A 20,228-nucleotide genomic window follows, 5' to 3' on the forward strand; every position below is an offset into this window, starting at 1 on the left:
GTAGAGGAAAGATACGCAGGGGCTCCCTTCAGGAGGACTGATAGGTCAGTTTCGTGCTACAGAAAGTCTATTGTTTGGCATAGCCAGTCATCTAAGCTGTCAAACTTTGACTTATTACAACAGTATAAATTAAATAGGGTTTTATAATAATGGAAATAGCTATATTAGCAATCTTTTACTTCTTGGTGACCGAATTCAAATGAAAGATAAAAACTGCTTGACACAGAGGTGCCATAGGAATGTTTCTTCCCTACCCCCTTGCAATTTAATGTTGATCCTGTTGGTATGCTGCCTAATTGGGGTGAAATGAGGTTATTGAGTTTTCTTTGGGTGACGACAGCCACTAGGAACATACAGCTGTATTGTCCAGATGTGTGGCACTGACAGCCTGTTTTATGACTGCACTTTTTACAGCTTGTTTCCCCTAAATTTCACACAACTCTCTAACATCTGGGCCCTTTTCCTTGGAGCCCTATAACCACTTTATTTACTGCAAAAAAATAAAATCATGTAAAATATACCATAAAATGTTGTTAGGCATTTCTCTTTATTCGTGTTGCCTCCCTAATAAAGTTCACCTCTGCCGGAAGCACTGTCACAAAAGTAATCTGGTCAAAGTATTTTTCGACTTTTGTTTTTAGGCAAGCATTAAGATTTATTTATAACCTCGAGATGAATTAGGTGTTACTAAAATGTTCTGACATGTTGCTTTTCTCCTGCCTTCAGAGCAATTACTCCTCCAGGCGCATATGGTGTCAATTTCAGACCCTCTGTCTCAGACAATGACTGTGCACACGGCATCTCATCAGGCTGCGTCTTGTCTGAAGTTCATACCAGCTCTTGGTCAGGGCTTTCCTGACCGATCTGGTTCCTGATGACTTTCCACTTTGCCAAAGGAAATAGCAGAAAGAAGGGGAGATGACTATTTTGCTTCTAACTGCAGAAGGCCCTGCGGATTATTCCAAGCCAAAATGTAATTGGACCTCTTAGAGACCTATTGCTTCGCAGAAGGGGAAGGGCCAGGGACTCCTTTAAAGCTGAAAAACCAAAGGAACAAACTATGTGTCAGAAAGCTTAGCGTGTGTCTAAGCAAACACCCATCATGGAACAGAGTGCTTTGCTTTTTATGGCAGCTCTGCTCCTGCTACCACAATTTAGGGAAAGGGACCTGACGGCTGTGATTTCTGGGAGCAGGAAAGCATGAGGGTACACCTGCAGAGCCTCTCCATTTAATGAAGAGCAGATTCAAGAGTGAAGGGAGTCCTAAGGGGACAGACGGTCACACGTTAAATGAAAGCTGTCCAATCGGGTCCAACCCCAAGGGAAGATGTATTTGGTTTGAAATGACATTTTTCAATACCAGTTCAACAGTGTGCTGACAGTCCGGCTGTTTTGGGACATCTGGTTCAAAATACACAAATTTGGCTTTGAAGAAACTCACAGCAGTCTCGTATGGGGCGTTGCCCCGTAATACAAATATAATGACAGTGTTGAAGGGAAGTCAGCACTGGAATGGGTTCCCCAAGAGTGGTGGGGAGGCTCTTTTCCTGATGACCTGTGAACACAGGATATTTACCTCTGTCTGGGAGGGTTTGGGTGAAGCCTGCCTGGCGTCATGGCGATGGATGAGATGTCTCTGGGATTGCTTTCTAATCCTGTGTCTCTGTGAGTCTACGAATGTTACCTCACTGTGTTAAAATGTAATCAAAGCACAACAAAATGTCCCGAGAGAAAGGTATTTTGCAGTCCATAAAAGTTATTTCTGGTCCATCTGAAACTATCTATACAGAGCTTGTTTTAAAACAAAAATGGGGGTGCCTGGGTGGCTCAGTGGGTTAAGCCTCTGCCTTCAGCTCAGGTCATGATCCCAGAGTCCTGGGATCAAGCCCCAAATGGGGCTCTCTGCTCAGCAGGGAGCCTGCTTCCCTTTCTCTCTCTTCCTGCCTCTCTGCCTACTTGTGATCTCTCTCTGTGTCAAATAAATAAATAAAATCTTTAAAACAAAACAAAACAAAACAAAAAGAAAACCACCAAAATCTGGCATGGCATCAAAATAACTGTGATATCCTACTGTGAAATGGGGAAATTAGAGACAGGAGGTGTCACTGGAATCACTGGGTACCCATGTTCTTCTGATGCATGAACACACAGGGAGTCAGAGAAGTGGCAGGGCAAGGCAGCACCGAGGAGGGCTCGATGGACTTTCCGTCCTCCCTTGGGGCAGCCCACGGAGGCAGGCTCCATGCCAACAAGGCACAGAAGTACATGTGGGTGGCACCAGGAGCAGGGGCAGAAACCGGGCATACCTGTCCTTCCCCAGGGCTGCTCAGAGGATATTCAACTCCATTTTCCCTGTGTGCTTCCCCCAAAGGGAATGATGGTATGAATCCTTGGAATAATTTTTTTTTTAAGGGCTTTATTTATCTATTTGAGAGTGAGACAGAGGTAGTGAGAGCACAAGTGCAGAGGAGAGGGAGAAGCAGTCTCTCTGCCCAGCGGGGAGCCCGATGTGGGTCTCAATCCCAGGATGCTGGGATCATGACCTGAGCCGAAGGCAGATGCTTAACTGACTGAGCCGTCCAGGTGCCCCAATCCTTGGGATAATTCATGAAAATGGAAGTCTCTGCTGAACTCAAAATCTGAGACTGAAATTTTTTATGGTTTGTGGGTCACTCCCAAAAGAGGCAGAGAAAGAAAAATGTTTACAGATTCATTTCTACTGAAAAGGCTTTCTTCTCACACTCCACGATTCACAATTCTACCCCATTAGGAGTCAGTGGTTTGGTCTCAGATGAAAAACAAATCCTTAGAGGGTCTTTGTTTGAAGGATGAGTCTTTGAAAAAAGAAGAAATAACTACATTTAGAGGGAAATGCAACTCTTCATGGAACATTCCAGACAGACTTTCCTTCCTCACCTTACCTGAAGTAATTGACATAACAATCAAGCCTTCAACCTTCCATCACTGGACCTTCAACCAACCGTCCGTTATCTACTCAACGTGAGTTGGTGTGTGCATGCATGCTGGGAAGACAGACTGACCTGTGGTAGGTATAGGGATGATAAGGGACACAAGTCAAGAGAAAATGGGAGCAATGAGCTGGTCAGGGTTGGGGAATAATCAGGCAAAAGCCAGAGCTTCCAGAATGAGGCAGAAAAACAGTCCTGAAGTGGTTTAAAACCTGGGTACTCGTCAAGCCGAAATACCAAATAAATGAGCCTGGCATGAACCAGAAACTTAAAGTCTCATGGGCAAATGAGACTCATTAAAATGGGGTAGAACTATTGCCAGGTAAGGCCTGTATGCGTCTCCTGGATCTATTCAGGCCAGGACTTTGGGGCTGCCAGGGCTGGAGGGGGAAGCCTGGGCCAATCTACCAAAGGTGTCTGGTTCTGGGAAAGCCTGGTGTAAGGGGAAACTTAGCTTGGGAGTGCAGCTTGAGGGAAGAAGACACGTGGGGTTTCTCACATCTGTGAAGATCTTATTTTGAGGGTACATGCCCTTTGTTAGGAAATTTGTGATTCTGTGCATACTAAGAAACAAAAGCATTTCCTTCTTTATCGCTGGCCTGGCTCAAAGATTTATGTCATACTTACTATCTAATGAGCTGGTCCAACAAAGATATATCAGATAAGCCAAATTCTTTCCTTGCCTGGGGATCAGGCTCACCCACAGACACTAGTGCCCTCCCTTTCCCTCTCCCAGCCCTCCTCTCTGTGGGCAGTAAGCACAGCATCTGCTGGGACAACAGTTAGAACTGCTTCGCAGATTCCCATGGAAACCAAATGTAGGCGTGTGTGCAAGTGTGTGCACATACAAACACATATGCATACATGCATGTGTACATATATATGACAGATGATAAACAGATAGATAGGACATCATGAGGCCTGCTGCCTGGTTTCCCTGGTGAGCTTACAAGGAGACATACGGAGCAGCTTGAATCTTTGCCAACATGGTCATACTCAATGCAGGAGAGTTCTGAGCAAAGGTAAAGATTTTGGATCTACATTTCTCCTGCTTGGAGCCGCCCACAGAAGAAGGTGGTGGAGGGGAGGGAAAAGTGTGGTTGTGAGGGGCAGAGGAGGGCGGGGTGATGGGAGAGGGATGAACAGAGGTAAGACAGCCCTCTAGGAACTCCAAGCAGCCACCAGTGTTCCTAAAAACAAACAAACAAACAAACAAACAAACACAAAAACCCTTTTCACTTCAGGGCCCTCCTTAGGGGTCCATGATGTTTGTTACAGCAGTTGAAATAATGCACAGGGGTATGATTTCACATCGAACCCATTATCCTTCAGTCAATGACTTAGGGTTGGTTTGGATATGCAAAGACCCTGGCAAACAGAACACAGTCCAGTACCTTGGCTCTATCCAACTAACACAGGGTTGCACAAACGATTTTGACACACAGAAGATCTAACGCTTATAGGTATGTATGTATTCTTTTGTTCATTCGGTATCACATTACTTTGAGTAGCTCATTTCCTTAATATATATGACTGATTAAGTGTGATAGTTCACCATCACTGTCAGAAGTTGAAACAGTACCAGAAGGGTGTCCAATGAAAAAATGCGTCCTCAACCCGCTTCACCATCCCCTCTATACAGAAGAAAATCCTTGTGTATCCTTATGTAATTTCCTGTACATTAATAAACATACATGTGTCTATCCTGTATGTTTTAATACTATTGGGATTATGCTTTCCCATGGTCAAATGACTTGTGTTTTTACACAAAGTTATACGACAGCTTTCTGTGCCGACATGTATCGCTTATGCTTATATTTTCAAATTATTTTCACAGTCTCCTATTGTATGGACATTTGGACATTTATTTTACCAGTTTCCTAATGATGGACATGTTGGCAATTTCAGGTTTTTCCTTCTATGAAGTGCATATGTCTTTTAAATATTTATAGCTTCTTCCAAATCGGCATTTGAAAAAGAAAAGCATTTTTCTTCCCCCCACCACTCTGTGAAGGGATGTATCCCCCCCACCCCCCAACTCCTTAACACTGAGTATTCTCCAGCCTCTCTCTCTCTTGTCTAGATTCTTGCCGACAGATCTTTCTGTGATGCTGGAATGTTCTGTGGGCTGTACAAAATAGTAGCCACCAGCCACATGTGGTTATCAAGCACTTGAATATTGCTTGTCCGAGGAACTGAATTTTTCATTTTATTTTTTAGTTGATTAAAATTGAATTTTAAATAGCCACAGGTAGCTAGTGGTTGCTGTTTTGGTCAGAGCAGATCTGTGTGAAAGCAAAAGGTGGAAGAAATAGTATTTCATTTAAATTATGTTTAATTATCCCATCACTCTGTCCTTTTACCCCAAAACTGAGAGCAAAAATATCCTATCTGGCACCATCTTTCCAAATTTTATTAATGTAGGCAATGCTTAAATACACTTATTAAATAATAATGGTATATTCAGATTTACAGAGGGCCCAGGATGAAAGGCAATGGAAACCCATGACTCCCAGGCTAAGGTGTTTGTTTCTGGCCACCAGGGAAATTTGCCCCAGGAAAGTGAAGATGAACAGGGTTGGCATGGGGCAAAAATGGGAAAGATACAGTTTGCTTCTGGCTTCTTTTATTACCCTTTTCTCCTCTGCTGCATTCCTCCTCCAAGAACCCGATGCCTTTCTGCCTTCCAAATCTCTCTTGCTACTAAAATAGAAAAGTTTTCACTTGGTAACTTTGAATGAACTTCATTCATACCAGCGGGTTAGGTGTATTTTAAGATTTTATCCCACAGTTACAGGAAGAAAAGGATTAGAAACTGTGAAATAATTTCAAACAATATGTAATAGGTGTGGCTGTTTAGAATTTAGAGTGGCAGGCAGCTGTTTTCGCCAACCTGAAAGCTTGCAGTGCCTAAGCCTGGCTCGAAGGAAAATCCGGGTTCTGTGCTCCTGGTCCTGGAAGGGGGGGTGTGCGGGGGAGGCCTGGAGTGACAGCAGCCTTGAAGCTTTGACAGGTTTCCCAAGCACCAGCCCCTGGGGTTCATTGCTTGGTGTTGCTGATAGATTCCAGGACTAGGTCCTACAGAGGAAAGGATCTGAAGGGAAAATGGAAATCTCCTTCGGATCAGGGTCAGAGGAGCATCTGAGAGGGCGAATGAGTGGGTGGGTTGGGCAGAAAAAGAGTCAGGGGGCAGCTGGGTACCACGGTGAAGAATAAAGACAAAGGAAACAGCTCCCGGAATAAGACCAGGGACTGGTCTGTGTGTGTGTGTGTCTGCACGTGTGTGTCTGTGCACACATGTATCTGTGTGTAAGTGTGCACAAGACTATGTATGTTTATGTGCACAGCTGCCTTGGGGATGATCAAGATGATTAAGATACTCTATATGTCAGATTAAAGAAGTATAACTTGCTCATCAAAGCGGACTGTGTAACTGTATGTGCCATCTTCAAAATTTGCTGCTTGGTAGCATCATTATTTGCTTATGTATTCTGCTTTACTCTTGTATGTTGTATCTGCTTATAACACTAAACAGTCAGAGGAATTACTCCCCTAGTGTGTGTATGCACACAAATGTGGGCATGTGTGTGCATGTGCATGTGTGTGTGTTTTACAAAACTTCCCATGATTAAATGGGCCTGATTCTGCACATTTGATGAAAAGGATGGACAAACAAGAGATTTGCAAATGAATGACAAGGCCCACTTATTTGGAGATGCCCTCACATGGAACAATCCTATTGGGAATTTCAGCTCCTGTGGTACAAAGGCTGAGAAACCAGGTGCCAGAAGTTATCGTGACTTCTGTGCAACGTAAAGAGAAAGCCCAGGTTGCACCTGCATTCCGGTCTTCTTGGACACCACTGGGTGGCCCTGGGCAAGCAACCGAATTCCCCTTAAATCTCAGCTTTTTAATCTGCAGCAGGGTTTCCCAACAGTGGCACGTTGACATTTGGCACCAGGTAATTCTTTGTTGTCAGAGGTTTTCCTGTGCCTTGCAGGAGGTTTTGGTACAATCCTGGCTTCTACCCAGCTGCAACAACCAGAGGTCTCTCCAGACATTGCTAAATGTTCCCTCGGGGACTAAACCATCCCTGGTTGAGAACCACTGATTTACAGAAATAGAACATAACTAGAATTGAATGAAATGACGCCTAAAAAGACATGGTATGGTGAGCGACAGACACATGGTAAACCCTCACTAAACTCAGCTCTTGCTGTAATTATTCTTATCTCCAAGGGGGGGAAAAATTGGAATTCTTGAAGGCTTTACAGCCCATCTGGGAAAAAGAGGAAAGGAATAGGGTGAAGCACATTTAGGCTGGTGGATAGACAGTGACCTTAAATTTATCGTTAGGTGGTGGTAAACTGGTTTCAACTTTCATTTAACCCTTTCTCTAGTCATAAAAACACACCAAGATCCATCTAGGGAAAGCAGAGATAGAGAAGGTGTGAAAACGTATCTTGTGGCGCAGTATACAATGGCGGGGGGAAGGAAGGAAGAAGAAGGTTTGCTGTTCTTAATTTCTCTTAAAATGTGAGCTGGAGGAGTCCTACAGTGAAGAGTGTTCTGCCGCTGTCTAGCGGTGCCCCTCTCCTCCTCCCTTGGCTCCTGTCCCTCCTCCATCCCTCCTGTGCTTACTGAGTGCCCAGCTATACTGCAGTCAGCTGCATTACTTGATCCTCTACACATCTTGTCTACCCAATTCGCATTCCTTAAGTAATGAATAATTTCCAATGAAACATAATTGGAAAAACAGCTGGAAGGGTAAGGGTTGCGGCGAGAGGAGGTGGCGGAGAGAGACAGAAAAAGAGGAAAGGGAAAGAATGGGAATGACTGAAACTTATTTTCTCGCTTTGAGCCGAGGAAAAGAAAATAATCAAGCAATACTAAACTATCCATACATAGGTTTAAAGGTGACAGAAGAGGTAGGCTCCGCAGGGATCGCACTGCCTGTCTAATGCAAATGGAACGTTGGGAAGGTGCTCAGACCGCAGCTTGGTGAGAAGTTCATAATGATGATAAATACCCATAGCAGGTGACTCCCAGATCAGTTTCAGCTGTCCGTAATTAAACTGGTATCCATCTCCCGACAGCGTCAGGGCTGTAAAGTAATTCCAGTCATTGGACCCCTTACATCTGTGCTGAAATGAAATAATATTTGGCAGTAACAAGAAGTCACTGAAACTAAATAAACAACCCCTTTCAAGACTACATAAAAGTCAGTAACATAATAACATTTGACAGGGATTAAGACTTCTCTGGGGCTCTAAGGAAGTTTCAGAAGCAGCAATAACAAATACATGGAAGGTAGAACCGATCTTTGCTTTCACGGCCATGTAGAATTTGAAATGTGACAGATTTCCCAAAGGAGATGTGCATGTCCAACATCTAATATGCACATGTCAAAAAAGCGCACAACTCTGTTTCAGAAAAGTTTGCTGGGATTACTCTTCCCAAGAAGGATAATGCAAAGCTTCCCTCTTTTTATTAAGGAGTGTTTCAGTTTCTGTATTTCTACAAGACATGGAAAGGCACATGAAGCTGCGTATGATAATATATGGGAGAATGATAGAGAAAGTTCATATGCACATTAGCTCTAGGTGTATAAGAGTAACACATGGTTCCATAATCATGGCAACCTTTTTTTTTGGCAGATCAAGATCTTTTCTTTAGTCCCCAGTACCGCCACTCCCCCTGAAGTCATTCTTATTTCTTTCAGCTTGTCCTGGAAGCTACAACTGAATAATCCTACCACGTTTTTGAATCTTTCCTAAGGGAGTTAGCTCTTTTGTACTGGAATTATTGGCATCCAGGGTTTGTCTCCTCTAGGAGCTCCCAGGTCAGATCCTTAACCTTACCTAACTCATCTTTTCCAAATCCCTCACAGAATATGTAGGGATGTAGGCGTGTAGTATGTTCACTCAATCAGAGTGAGGATGCTGTCTTCCGAATTATTATTTTCAAATGTTTTTAGCTATGATTATAAAGCTGTAGGAATAGATTGTAAGTCTGTTCTCAATCACAGATGGTCACATAGCATTCACTACATAAAGGGCAAGGGCTGTTCTAACAACCACGCTGTTTTTATTTTAATCTGAGGACTGGACTTCAGGTATTCTAACTCATTGAATTCTCTCTCGCCTTTCCTTTCGAGTGGATATGCTTGTCATCCCATTTTATGGATAAAGAAAGTGAGGCCTGGTGATCACACAGCAAGTAGTAGAGCTGGGATTAGAAGCCAGATGATCTTGCTCCAGTCCTGCTCCCTGTCCCCATATCTGTGGCTTTACAGGGGGCTTCTCATCCCTTAGCTGGGGCTGATGGGCTCCCATCTCAGGCCTCAGCCCCTCCCCAGTCTCCACACCCACTCCTCATCTTGGCAGGAGGGATGAAGGGCTTCTCATTTTTGTTTTTAAGATTTATTTGACAGTGAGAGAGAGAAAGAGAGAGAGTGAGAGAGAGCGAGCGAGCAGGGGGCAGAGGGAGAAGAAGACAGAGAATCTCAAGCAGACTGTACACCAAGCACGGAGTCCGATATGGGGCTCGATCTCACAGCCCTGAGATCATGACCTGAGCTAAAACTAGGAGTCAGATACTTAACCAACTGAGCCACTCATGTGACCCTGAAGGGCTTCTTGGACCAATATTTAATGTTTAAATACTTTTGATACTCTTACTCATTTGGCCCTAACCTGGCTCCTCCAATCTGAGCAGCTAAGCTGGGTTTTTGTTTTGTTTTGTTTTTTGTTTTTTTCCACTGACACCTAGTGGGAACCTGAGACTCAGAACTCTTGATTCTAATGGCTATGGAGGAGGGCAGAATATACCATCCCCAAATATGCCACTTTGGCATGAGGATTATTTTGAACTAAAACACTTACACAGCAGGCACACGACGGGCCTTCTGGTCTCCCCCTTTTTCTTAACGAAAACAGTAGATAAAAGCTTCCATGTGAAAGATGCCCTCCCTACACCAGAAGAAATTAAATATTATCATTATCAAGGATGAGCAGTTGAGACAGAATTCTATAAAAACAGGCCTTGTTAAAATAATTCTTATGGCCTCCCCATAGAGTTTACCGACTTTTCCACATTGTCTCTCTGTTCAACTTAATATAAAGACCTGCAGGGTTGTTGTGTTTTGTTTGTTTGTTTTGTTTTTTTGAGGATCTTCATTTCCTTAGGAGGGTCCCCTCATCACATAAAACTTACGGCAGTGTGTGTGTTTTTTCTCCTGCTCGTCTGACCAATGCCAATCTAATTGTCAGGCTCAGCTAGAAAAAACTCCAAGAGGGTAAACCTTGACAGTTACCTTCCCTAAGGCTCCCTTTGTGTCTTATCCCAGGGCCGGGATAAGAAATGGAGAAACTCAGGCTGGCAGCTGCCTCCATTTTCTAGCCTCCTCCTCCTCAGATCCCAAGTCATTCTCCTGAAATCCTGCCTCAGTCTGAGTCCTATACCCGAGACCCTGCTAGTCATCGGAGATCTAGCTGTCTAAACATGGCTGCTCCCTGCATATCTGGCCCCTGACACCAGAGCATTAGACGCATCCTTTGCCATTTGGCTTGGATACCACTTTCCACCTCCCAGACCAGAGGTGATGGGTGCATACCCATCATCCTTTCTTTCTCTCTAGGAGAATCTGACTTTTTTTCAGGCATTTGCCCCCTCTCCTATTTGGCCCCATGTGCGCAACCATGGCTCCACGGGCAGACCTGTTTGTACTGGAAATGATCCTAGGCCCTCTGCCACCCCATCCAGGATTGGTTCAGGATAAGCCCACAATCTAGTTCAAGCCAGTGGGTTGGGAGGAGAGGTATTCTGGGGTTTCTAGATTTGTCATGACAAAGCTCTGGGAAAAGGCATGAGGAAATGTTGCTGCCGCCATGTCATCTCCCTCAGCCACCTCACAGATAAAGGAGGGTCGAAGCCTAGAGGAAGTGGGGCTGGAACCATGGTCTATGCTTATCCTGAGCCTTGCCTGGGCTTCTTCTTATACAAGCCAGTATGTTCTCTTTGGCTTAAGGCAGTGTTAGTTTTACTTGCTCATGTTAGAAGGTAGAAGTAAGGTGACCAAGTTGATATCGATATGGTGAGATTCATACTTTCAAATTAATGGAGACCTTAAAAAAAAACCAAAAACCAAACCAAAACAAAAAACCCCACCACAGACAGAAATAATCCAGGTGTGTTTCCCAGATCAGCAGTGCCAGCATCACCTGGGAACCCACTGGGACATACAGATACGTGGGATCTACCCCAGACCTACCGAAGTTGCCACTCTGGGGCTCCCACTCTGTCTCAAGCTCTGCAAAACAAGCTCTCTGGTGATTTGGACATACCTCAGTTTTGGGAGCCACTGCCTCGTACCTGGTTTCCTTTGTGGCCTTTCATGCTAGTGCACTGAACCCACATGCTGCCTGTTTCATCCAGAATCCCTTGCTAACTCTAAGTTATTGCCTCAAAAAATTAAAAAAAAAAAATATATATATATAGAGTCACCACATTGCCCATGTCAGAAGACAGCCTGCCGTGGGATTTCTGCTAATGTCCTGCTGGGTGAAGAATGTTTTCAATGTGTCAGCACTCTCTGCTTTTTCCCCAGTGTACTTTGTTCTTCTACCATTATGGGAAAGTTGTAGTGTTTCTCTAACTTGATCATGAATGGTGGAGTTGCCCCCAGCTTTAAACTGATCCCGAACTTGTCCCAAAGAGAAGACTCATTTTCCAGTTCTCCTGTCCCTTCTTCAACTCCTTGACTCATTACTTAGAAAGGAGGCATATAAAATATGGGTGTCTCCTGGCTTTCCACCAACAATGACCTTTATGAGCAGATGGATGCCACATCAGTTCCCATTAGTGTTCCTCTGCTGTGCCCTGTGGACCACCCGGCCCAGAATCGCTGGGGCCATCATTAAAGATACAGATGACCCAGGATCTAACCCCCAGACTACCAAATCAACCCCTGGAGGTGAGGGCCTGAGAGTATGAACTTGTAACAAGCATTCTAGGGATTCCTAAAGACCCTGGAGTTTAAGAACTAGGACAAAGGTAATTTATATATTAATACTAGAATGGCCAACAGAGGAGTTCACTAGGGTGTGGTATTTTCAGAGCTAAAACAAAAAGCCCCTGGCAGGCAGGATGGTTGGTCAGCCTGAGAAAGCAAGTTCAAGGTGTGCCATCCTGAGACTATCTGCTGTAGCGTTAGAGGGTCAGAGTCTCTCTTTCTCCTTCGATCTGCTTTCCCCGTCTCAGCTCATCAACCAATGGCCTTCTCAGAGCCTCCTGTTCGCCCCAAATCCTGAGTCAGTCTATTTTAGGCAGCAAGGGTATTGATTCTCCCCTCTGGAAGTATCATTTAACATGGTTATTCATCTCAGAGTCAGGATCCAGTAACCTACCAATAAATATTTATGGGCCCCTGGGATGTAGTAACTTGCCCATGGGCACTGGGGTTAAACGGTGGTACTGATGGTTAAATATAACACCTTCTAAGCAGTGTGATATCTGCTGCTAACTTCTAGAATTGGCTAGGATTTTCTTCTGTGAACTCCAGAAGAGTCTGAAATGCAACACCAAGAAGTTATGAGCCAGACCACCAGTTTAGACACTCCCTTAAGATTTTCATTCCTTAGGCTCAGACTGTGAACCCCATACTCCTACTGCCTGGTGGATCTTCTCAGTAGCTCCAGATCAGTTTTCCATGATCTGAACCCATGCCATGTTGCTTTCCTTTCCTGGGACTTCTTTCGCACACACTATCTTCTTGGGTGTCCAGCAAATATACTCCAGAGCCTTCTTACACACAGCCTTCTCCTACCTGGGAGGATTTTCCTCAGATAGCCTCATAACTCCATCACCTCCCTCAGGTTTTTATGAAGATGTTTCCTTCTCAAGTTTACCCTCTCTGATCACCATATTTAAATGAGAATCCCACCCCCTACTGCTCACAATCCCAACACTCTGTGCTTCTTTTCCTCCATAGCATTTATTACCATTTAATATAATACACACTTTATCTTCTCTATTATTTCTCTTTGCTGTAAAGGCATTGGTTTTTATTTATTCCTTCCCCACTGATTTGAATTCAAAGCCCAGGACATAAAAAATGCTTACTAAATAATTACTGGACCAATTGAATCAAATGGTCACTGTGAACCATGTTTTAAAATGCTTAATTGCAAATTTCACCACTATCTGGAGGCCTACTCTCATGATTCACCCATGCTTGGATTTCCCTGTTGGCCTGGATATATCTGAGTTAACTGGGGCCTTCTGGTGGGTGTACCGTCAATGCTGTTTACTCTTCCTCAGAGACTTTTTCTAGAGACAGATTGTTCTTGTGGTGCAATCCTGGTGATGTTCCTTTTTTCACCATCCAACTGTTGAGATGGCGCCATTCTTGGTTATGAGTTAACTAGCTTGGCTTGCACTGTAAGGATCCATCTTGTCGTTCATCTGATATTTTACAGAGCACCCAATACCTTCCACATACTGGAGATCTAGAGATAAAGGCTGCAGCCTCTGCCCATGATAAGCTCTCAGTCGAGATGGGGAGGCTGACCACAGTGTGCACGGCCTATGCGCATGCCTTATGGTATCTCATGCCCTGCCCAGTGAGGGAGGGGAACGGGTTGTGATGGCCACGGGAGGCCACCTCCTCCAAACTCAGAGGGGCAGCAAAGGTTTCCTGCGGGTGTCATCCCCGAGGGAGTCTTGAAGGATCCGTGGGATGATTGTGACTGAGGTTGGGTGGTGGGTGATGGGAGGAGGGACAGGATCTCAGGCAGAAGGACTAAAGCCAGAGACAGAGGCATATTCAGGAAACCGGAAAGTGGTTGGGGGGTGTGGTACAGGTGACTGGAGGACAAAGATGGTGGGGGGGGGAATGGGGGAAGGACTGAAGGAACATGGACATTCGAGAGGCCCCCCAGGGGTGAGGACACCAGGGTCTTGAATGACACATTAATGGAATTTAGATTTTATCCTCAAAGTAAGGAGACCCAGAGATTTTTAAGCAGCTGAGAGACGTGATCAGATGTATAAATGTCTCTTTTTGGGTCTCAGGATTTTATCTTCAGTGCCTGCTTATATGGTCAAAAAACCGAGGCTTATGGGAGGTCTTGGTAACACACGGCACACTTCAAAATGCTTGAGGGTGTATCTCAGAGTTTATATTCTATACTTTTCCCTTCCAGCTTTGACTGTTCTCTGCTCCTAGTGCTAGAAGCATATATGTTTACTAGAGGTATTCTAATTTGCCCAGAAACTATAGACAAAGCTGTGGGCAAGTGGTGGCACCACTGACCTTAAAGAGCAATGGGTGAAGCCTGAACACTTTCCGGCCCTTCTCAGGTCAGCTCCTTTCACCAAACCCAAAAGGTTTCCCTTTGGATATCTTGACCTTTGGATGCTTACAAAGGCGAGAGCCTCTGATGGCACGTTCCTTTGTTCCTCCAGCTTCCAGAACAGCACTGGCACAAGTGCTCAGAATGAAAGAAAGAATGGATAGGATGAAGGCGGCTTGGAGCAGTGGAGAATGTGAGGAGGATTGAGAAGAAGTGGAGCCATAGTCAGGTTCTGGGTGGTTGGCAAGGGGCTTCCAGAGTAAGATGGAGAGCCCCTCGTGGAGAAGAATGGCCCTTTCTCAGCCCTCTGGGTGGCATATGGACACAGGGAGGCTGATTTCTCCAACTGTAGGCTCAGAAGTGCCTAGGTTCTAGCACAGAAGATGTGTTCCTGGACTTGCCTGAAGATACCCCCGTATCTCCATGACCACAGCCGGGATCTGGAAGTGACATTTTTAATGAATTCTCTGGGTGATTTTGAGGCATGCCACTTTGAGCACCACTGACGCAAGGAGACAAGAAGAAGGTGGAAACTGGATTAGCTCACACCAAAGAGCCTCCTCCATCAACTCTTCCCAGACTCCTTATCGGAGATCACTCTCCCTGGGTCCCCCTGCCCCTGCCCTCAGTCTAGTTTCTGTGGAGGCCCCTCCTGTGCCTCTCTCAGCATTCTTGCATTATGTGTCCTTCTCCTATGGGGCACTGTTCAGCTTGTGTGGGTGACGGCTTCTCAGTTTCATGCCTCACGGCACCGAAAATCTGTTTGGAAATCACTTAAAGCAAACATTCCCCGTTTGAATTTACAACACCAGGATCCCCTCCCATTATCAGAAGAAATCCGAAAATGGAATTCCATAATCATTTCACTTTAATGAATTCCATACTCATAAAATACAGTCAATAAAAATGCGATGAAATGTTCAACCTTACAACTTTTCTTATCGAATTGACTGAGATTAAAAAAAAAAAATTAATGTCGAAGAGGGTGTGGTTAAATTGGAACTGTTAGAAGGAATGTAAATTGGCACAGATTGTCTCGAATGCATTTTGACAATATGTGTCAAGAGCTTTAAAAAGACTTACATATTTTGTCTCAGTTATTCCTCTTCTTGAAATTTTTCGTAAGGAAACAATCAGGGTCATAACTATCAGTAAACAGTCTAAATTTAGCAAAAGGGGGCGTGGTTAAGTGAATTACTAACTAGAGATATGCTTTCTATTATATAGACACTGAATACGGATCTAGAAAGGCTAATGTCATCGTTTGTGGCACACACACACACACACACACACACACACATAGATAAGGCACACATAATATCATTTCCATTTTTAAAAAGAAGCACACATCTCTGAACGATGGAATAGTCTACACATACTTCTGACTTCCAGTACTTTCTTGCTATTGCTATATGAACTATGCTTTTCCTACATTCTCCACATTTTCTACAATTAAAGTGCATTGCTTTCATAATAAAACAGCTAATAAATTACATATACGATGTAAATGCTATACACCCACCTCCCACAGAAGGCTCCTTCCTGCACACTGATCCCAGCATTTCTACCTCTCATATTGCTTCTCAGCTTCAAATCCCTCAGTGGCCCTCACACCTCTGAGATAAACTGTACACTTCTCTTCAGGGCAGGCCAAGCCCTTTATGACCTGGTCTTGACCCATGTGTCCAGTCTCACTCCTGGCTCCTCCTTCCATGTCATTTCTAGTTCCTTGGGCATGCCACGCCATCTTATGCCTGCATATTATATATATATATATATATATATATATATATATATATATATATGATTTTATTTATTTATTTGAGAGAGAGACAGTGAGAGAGAGTATGAGCGAGGAGAAGGTCAGAGAGAGAAGCAGACTCCCCGTGGAGCTGGGAGCCTGATGCAGCAATCGATTCCGGAACTCTGGGATCATGACCTGAGCCGAAGGCAGTTGTCCAACCAACTGAGCCACCCAGGCGTCCCAGGCCGGCATGATTTTTAATGAGCTGATTCTTTTGCCTAGAATTTCCACCCCTTCGTTACTTTGTAAAAGCTCCATTCAGCTCTTAAGCTTTTTTCCCCTAAAGCCTTTCCCTCAGAACTTTAGGAAGATTTAGGCATTGTTCTGTGCACTCCTTGTACCTTTTAAAACTTCTTCATCATCATAAGGGAATAGAATTGCTCATTTCTGTTTCTGTTTTCCAGGTTGAAGACTGGAAGTAGCTTTGTGATTGGCATGTGGTTATCAACCAAAGCAGCCCGTGCTGAGAGAATGGGCATGCAAATCACACAGACCTTCGCAAACATTGTGCAGGTTGTACCTTGTGAAAGGGCCCCCTGCAATGAGTGAGTGTAGATGAACACCAAGCCAGACCTTCTCTCACCAAGCCAGTGTGCTCAAAGCCTGGGAAAGCAAATGGTGCTAGGTTGCTAATTGTTTTATTTTTTTAAAGATTATTTATTTATTTTAGAGAAAGAGAGAGAGAGAGAGAGAGAGAGAGAGAGCGCACAAATGGGAGGGGCAGAGGGAGAGGGAGAGAGAATCTCAAGCAAACTTCACACACAGTGGAGGGGTGCCTGGGTGGCTCAGTGTGTTAAAGCCTCTGCCTTCGGCTCAGGACCTTATACTGGGGTCCTGGGATCGAGCCCCACATCGGGCTCTCTGCCCAGCGGGAAGTCTGCTTCTACCTCTCTCTCTGTCTGCCTCTCTGCCTACCTTGTAATCTCTGTCTGTCAAATAAATAAATAAAATCTTAAAAAAAAAATCAAAAAAACTTCACACTCAGTGGATCCCAACTGGGGGCTCGATCTCAGCACCCCGAGGTCATGAACTGTGCCTAAACGAAGAGTCAGATGCTTAACTGACTCTGCCACCCAGGAGCCCGTGTCATATGTTTGTATTCTTTTTTTTTTTTAATATGTTTGTATTCTTATACATTTTTTGTCTCGCTCTCTCTGTACACACACACACAATGTACATGAATAAATGCTCAATTATTTTTTAACTGATGGGATACTTGATCACAATGGTTTAGGATTGCTAGCCTAGAGCACTGGGGTTTTCGTGATGAGTAACACATGCTTTCTAATGCTCACGGCATTCACTACGGAGTAGGGGATTCACTGACAAACAAACCATCACAATATAACAGGGTAAAATGAATTTTGCCTGGGAGAATCCCAAGAAGGTTTCGTACAAGAGATGACATCCGAACAGGGTTATTTGGCTGGTAAATAGAAACATCTAAGTCTAATCTGTACATAATTCTCTTCAACTCAGTGCACTTTGCACTTAGCAGTGAAGGAGTATGAAATGAATTGTGTGTTGTAAATGATGGAAAAGGGATGAGCCAGAGTTCGTTCAAAACTGTAAAGAAATGGAGCCATGTGAGTTCCGTTACGGGGCCAGATAGAAATCCTAGGTTTCACAGTCACGTCATAATGATACCCCACTTTGTATCTAGTCTCAAAATACCCCTGGATCCCAAGGGCTTCTAGAGAAGTCCTAAGTTCATTTCCACCAATTCGTGTTTTTATTTTGCCTATCTAATTTGTGCAAAGTGGTCAGTCCTCTCTAAGTGGGGGATGTTTCTTGCCTGGGGAATGCTGTGAATTTGTGCCTGCCAAGGCCTGCCTGTGTTTGGCCCCATTCTTTTAGAAAGTTGAAGACAAGGGGAAACATTTCCTCAGTGATAGCACTAGAAAAACCTCCTGGCGCTTGCTCTTTTGCTTAGGTGAATCACTAAGTGGGTTAAACGGAACCATCAGCTTCTTGACTGTAGGGACTGTGTCTCCTGGAAGTACCAGCATGAAGTTTGGAGTCAGAAGGTTTGGGTTCCAACATGGGGCTCTGCCATGATTAGCCGCTGGTTGGGGCAGGGCAAATCACTTATCATCTTCGAGACTCTCCCCATCTGTCACCTGAGAATAGTAAGATGTATGAGGCTGTGGTTGGGATCGAATCTGACATTAGGTAGGCAAGTATTTTGTCCTCAAAGGGGCAATTTCCAAATGTGAGCTGTGGGTATTACTCCTGTCTTCCTTAGGGTCCCAGTGAAGAGCATTGGCTGCAAGAGAAAATGCCATCTTCTCAGTGGTTCCAGAAGGACTGGCTGTCTGGCTGATGAAGGTGTAACAGATTTAGTTCCAGCAAGTTTGCTCATGGTCAGGTAGAAATTGTTTCTGGTGATGGTGACTTGTGCCATGGCCCACAGGGTTGGACCTTGCTGACCTCCCCCCCCCCCCATACAAAGGACATTCTCTTGGGGTCCAGCTTTTATCTCTGATAAGTAAAGTCATGCTAACAGGGTAATGGATACGATGGGTTAACATTCTGAAAATGCAGTTTCATTTCATTTAAACCAGGGTTTTATGGACGCTGTGTGAACTCCACAGGCGGCTGTGGGGGCTATTTTTGGACAAGCAGGACTTCCAGCACCTCTTAAATCACATCACACAGCAATTGCGTACTCCACCTACACACAGGGCGGGTCTGCATACATGAAACAGGACGCTGGCCGTGGGTGAGACCCAAAAACTCTTTCCCTCATCTGATGACTAATCCTTGTCTCTGCTTTCAGAAAGGGAAAGCACCCTACACAGAGCTTACCAGTGCAATACATTTTCCTTTTCTTGCTCCAAGAAAGGGGGAAAAGAAGTGGTGTGTGTGTGTGTGTGTTTCTCCAATGATTGAGGAATCCTGAAATGAACTTCTATAGGAGACCTCTGACAATGTTCTATGCATGGTTTTGTACAGGGAATTGAAACAAGTTGGCAGGAGGAAGAATTCTTTCTGTATAATTCAAAGCAGATATTTTACTGGGGGAAAAGCAAGTCAGAAATTTGCTGTCAGTCTTGAAATTTTATTAGTTACGAAAAGTAATATATTAGCCCATTGTATTAAGTCAAGATAGGATCTGCCCTTTTCTTTTTCTCAGTGATAGTCCTAAAATGAATCTTTGAGAATGCAGTGTAAGACTAGCTCCTCATAAAGGATGTAAGACCCAGTGGTGGTCACATGTCACATGTTATTAGACTCTGCTTTGCTTCCCTGTAGCTCCAGAGATAAATAAAAGGATAATATCATAAGACTTTGAATAACTAAATAATTAGCTATTCCTCCTGACTAATAGGATAATCTAACTGAAGATTTCTTGGTGAATGAGTGAGGCCAGATTGAGTCTGTCTTTTCCACATAAATTCTTGATAAAGGCTAATTAAGATAACGATAAACTGACTAGTTTGGGAGTGTCTGGGGTAGTACAGGACACTATGTGGGGCATTCTGTTGGCCTCACCCACCATCAGAGTCCTGTAGATTTCAAATGGTTATGTACATTATAATGCAAATAAGTCTGAGCTGAAATATGAAAATTTAAAGGCAGGGCTTTGTTAAACAATTTCACTTTTTCTCAGTAGGAGTTTTTGTAGGATTGGTTTCCTATGTGTGAACATACTAAATTCATAATTACATGCATTTTATACATTTCTTGATGCAACGTAGAGACCGTATTTTAACTAGCTTACATTATCTTTCTCCTTAACAGTGTTTGCAGGTTGTTTTTGGCCCATCATGTTTGTGAAACAGAAGAATGGATGCATTTTTTGTATAAAAATATCTATCTGAAACTCATTCATTCAAATTAATATTCATGGAGTGTTTAATGCGCACAGTAGCTTTTCAATAAATACAAATGAATTTCTAATAGTCCATTCTTTCACCTCGATTTTGGCATTTCTTCTTCCTTTCCTTGCTACCAAAGATCGAAGAAAGAATTAGAATTTCAGAAATAGACGTTGTATTAAAAACATGTAGAAGCATGAAAATTGTTACCATACTTCAATTCCAGCAATACTTTTTCTCCCTCTAAGGAAGCAGGTTTTCTGTATGTTTGTTGCATCTT

General features: G+C 43.8%; 1 protein-coding gene across 1 annotated transcript in view; it reads right to left on the bottom strand.

The window, feature by feature from the left end:
* The window catches only part of SPAG17 (sperm associated antigen 17), a 213,394-nt gene that overhangs the window by 143,629 nt on the left and 49,537 nt on the right, over nt 1-20,228 (bottom strand). The gene's annotated exons all lie outside the window — the stretch shown is intronic.

The sequence above is a fragment of the Mustela nigripes genome, chromosome 14 (assembly GCF_022355385.1).
Source record: "Mustela nigripes isolate SB6536 chromosome 14, MUSNIG.SB6536, whole genome shotgun sequence".
NCBI lineage: Eukaryota > Metazoa > Chordata > Mammalia > Carnivora > Mustelidae > Mustela > Mustela nigripes.